The 4164-nt window shown below is 36.7% G+C and overlaps 1 pseudogene; it reads left to right on the top strand.

Annotated features, from left to right (window-relative positions):
* Positions 1-2299: 2299 nt before the first annotated feature.
* Positions 2300-2823, top strand: LOC132601390 (uncharacterized protein At5g48480-like; annotated as a pseudogene).
* The last annotated feature ends 1341 nt before the right edge of the window (positions 2824-4164 follow it).

The following is a 4164-nucleotide window of genomic DNA, read 5'->3' as shown; positions in this document are numbered from 1 at the left end:
GAATTCCGATTTCAAACAACAACAATTTACCTTCCTAAAGGAAAGATGAAATATAATTTGTGAAAGTTGTTTAATTTTTCAAAAGAGACATCGTATAAGAATTAAAGTTTCCTTCTCATTCGTTTAACTGCATGTTTATATACTGATTACTAAAATTTAATGTTGATATTACTTTCAGAAATCGTGTTCTACATGACTCAGTATACACGTGCAACACATGTGTCAAGAAACTAGCATACTTAAAAATGACATAAAAATCATTATAAGTTACAATCATTTAATAAATTTAAAAATATTTAAAGAGCATAACATAAAGAAAAGATCATGATAAGTGTCAATGGAAACATGGAGGATGGAGTGATCCATGAAAATACACTAAAAAATATGAGGAGATTGACGAGATCTCTATCATTAGTTAGTGTTTCCGGATTCAAATTTTGATAACTAAATGATTCTTATATTTAACATTTTATCATTTAATATGGTCTCATCTAATGTGAATTCAGATTAGTTCACAATTAAGCACAATATACTGAATGGTCAAGAAAAATATCAAAAAGAAAAATCTCAAGATTTACAAAAGCTTTTGCCATCTTCAACTCGAGTACTTCATCGTTGATACTCGCCATACTTCGCTACCATTTCAGTTCTCTCTCTCAAGTTTCATTATGAGAAAATCTACAAATGAGTTCTTAATAAATAAATCAAAGTGTTCTATTCTTCAAACATTTTCTTTTCTTTTCTTTTTGACTCTCTTGCTACTACGTCCATTAAGTGATCTGAAAAGTACCTCTTTTTTTTCTAGTTTTTCTTCCCACCCTCCCCCCCACCCCCACCCACCCCAAAATTGGGTTTTCCTTTGACATAATGAGAGATCCATGTAAGAGTTGAAGGAAGTGGGATCGTGAACTACATAATTCGGCATGCATGTGCAAAAAACTAGTCTACTTGGAAATGACCTTAAAATCACTATCAATTAAATTATTTAAAAAAGTATAACCTAAAAACAAGACATGACAAGTGACAAAGGTCACGACGGAATGATTAATGAAAATTCAGTCAAAATTATGATGAGATTGATAAGATCTTTGTCATTAATTAGAATTTTCAAATTCAAATCTCATGAATGAAAAATTAGAGTATTAAATGTGTTCTCTTCTTCAATAATCCCGAGAGAAATATTCACGGCACTGGTTTACTTATGCCTAGATACATCGGATTGACTACTACCTCGAGGACTTCGTTTCGATTGATATCATCTAGAGCGACTACTACCAAGTGGACTCCACTTCAATAACATCTAGAGCGTCTTAGATTAATCAAGCCAATAAACACCGATTATTAAATGGTTAAAAGACCTCAAGTATAAATCCTATTATAATCTCAACTACTCCTTTAGTTGCTTCTCTCAACTGTTCTACACTTTCAAGTCTGTCGCTTTCTCTCAAGTTTTATAATGAAGAAATCTTCAATCAGGTGAGTTCTACTCTAGATAAATAAAAGTGTTATATTCTTCAATGAAAGAGTTGATCTTGTTTGCAACTTTTCTTTTCTTTTTTATTCTATTTTTACTACATGCATAAAGGGATTTGAGCAATTCCTCCTTTGCGACTATTTTGTTTTCCATTTTTTGCCCCAATAATGTTTACTTTGGCAGAATGAGTAATGGATGTAAGAGTTGCAGGAAATGGGAAGAGGAGATGTACTAGTCTCATTTCCAAGTGGTTCAGGTCCTCTCAGGGCTTTATGATCGGCAACTTATCAGTGGAACCTTTGATTTTAATCAATAATTAGGAATTTATTGACCAAGTACTCCACTGTTGGTCATTGTCGCGGATAACCAACCCCTCTCCCCCTCCCTCATGCCCCCTCGAGCCATCCGCCAGTGATGGAGGATAAAGAATGGGGTGAGAAAGGGGTCCCAATATGAAAATAGAGAGAGAAAGGAGATAGGTGATGCGTTAAAAGTGAATGGAGCACCCGGTGGAGTAGCAACAAAAGTTGGGTACAACAATCATGCGTATCATCATCTGTATTATTCACAGTATAAGGTCAGTGATGATGTACACCATAGAGTATGCAATGTAAGTTGTCTTGTAATTTATATATCGTATTGTGGTCATTGGTGATGTTATAAGGCTGATGGCTCTCATTGTATGCACAAGCTGTATAAAGAATTGTACTGATGATAATATTATTAATGAAATTAATTTTCTCTAAATTAAATTTGCATTTCTCCAGTATTTCCTTCTTCTTCTCCTTTACATTTATTTTTCTATCTCTTAGGGTTTTACCAACAATGGCTGAAGTTGAACCACAAAATGGAGGCTCAGTTAACAAAGCACAGAATGGAGCCTCTGAGAATGTGACACATGTCATCTTCACATCGGTGGAACCACAGCTGTTGGTTGAAGCACCGAAAGCAAACCACGCAGTAACGTTCTACAAAACGACGTTTGGTGTTGAGGCAGTGACACGTGTCAACCTTTTAAAAAGAAAGGCAGAACAGGAGATATCGTTGATTCTCTTTGTCGAACTTAACCTTGGGTCATTTGCTTTCCTTGTAACTGATCTTACTAATGAAGACTCTACTGCTCCTGTGATGATTTCTTTGACTGATTATGTTTTCTGCTAGGAGACTGAGGATGTTGATGCTGCTATAGCCAAGGTTGTTCTGCCGGTGCTCTTTCTGAGGCTGAAATAGCTGAAGGTAATGATGTTGTTGCTGCTTATTGCAGTGGGTATGTTTTAAAGCTGAAGGATCCTTATGGAAATGTCTGGATGATCTGCTCTCCTATCAAAAAATCTGAGTTATCGCCTTAGAAACTAAACTCCTATTCAGTGCTTTTGTTCTGCTTTCAATGAAATTCTGGTTATCTTATACCGATGAAAAACTCTCATATTAACTCTAGTTATGTCACGACCCAAAATCACTAGTCGTGTGGGCACCTGCCATTTCCCAACTTTGTAAGCGAACCCGTCCCTTAATCATTATTCCAACAACAGCAAAGTAAATAGAACAGATTAAACCGAAGTACAAATCATAAATAACATAGGTGTGGAAATACGAATACAATCCCCAAGGAACTGGTCTAACTCGTACAAGAGCAACTACATAAATGTCTAAATATACAAGTCTGTAAGTCAAATAAACGACTATCTGAACGGAAGAATATCAAGATAGGATGGATGATTCTCTAGGCAGTGGCTCGTTAGATGCTCACCCTAGATACACAGGGCCTCGAGAAGCGGTCACGAGGAGTGGAAATAGAGCCTGTCATGTACTCTGCACGTAGAAAAGAATGCAGTAAGGTAGTATCAGTAAAAACACAATGTACTGGTAGGTATTATTGGACGACAATAGTTAGCTAACATATATAAATGAAGAAACTGAAGAATAGACATGCTCGCAACTAAGCACAAACATAGCACAGTCCAAGAACAATAACTCAAGTATTGTAGTATCAAGTCATAGCCTAGGTGAAAGTCTCTAATCCTCGAGTCCATCAAGTACTAAGTAAACACCTTACACAACAACTCAAATGAACCATCAACCAAGTAATCCAGAGGAAATGTGCGATACAATGATAAGAAATGCAATGCCAGCGAAATGTGATGATATGCAATGCACTGGCCAAATGTAGTCTCCGTACACATATGCTAAGGGCGGAACACCTCCACGTCTCGATAGTCATGACCCACAGGGGACCCCTGAAGTCCATGTACCAGTCATTCTGCAAACAACCCAGAGATGATTCCAAAACACCAACCGCACCACTAGCCATTCCATACACAGCCCAGAGATGGCTATGCTATCAAATATGTCCCAAGAATCATGGAGGTTTCCTTCTCACTTATCATCATCAACACCAATCACAGGTCATATCAACGTATCATGGAAATGAGGATGAATGCAATGCAAGTAACAATGTTAAGTGTATCATCTCAATCCTAACCGTGCCACACATGGACACATATAACAATATTAATATCAAAACAAGTCTATTCCTCTGTCCATGATAATGTCAAGCTAAGTTAGAGACAACCATATTGATACAAGGTGTGTGTCCACTAAACATAATATATGGAGGGACCTGGTTGCATACCAGCTCTCTTATGCAGTTCAGTAAATATAGAAGGCATGATTTCACCATGAAACTCCCA

Source organism: Lycium barbarum, chromosome 7 (genome assembly GCF_019175385.1).
Source record: "Lycium barbarum isolate Lr01 chromosome 7, ASM1917538v2, whole genome shotgun sequence".
Taxonomy (NCBI): domain Eukaryota; kingdom Viridiplantae; phylum Streptophyta; class Magnoliopsida; order Solanales; family Solanaceae; genus Lycium; species Lycium barbarum.
The sequence above is the reverse complement of the archived record's forward strand: the minus strand, read 5'-3'. Positions and strand labels throughout refer to the sequence as shown.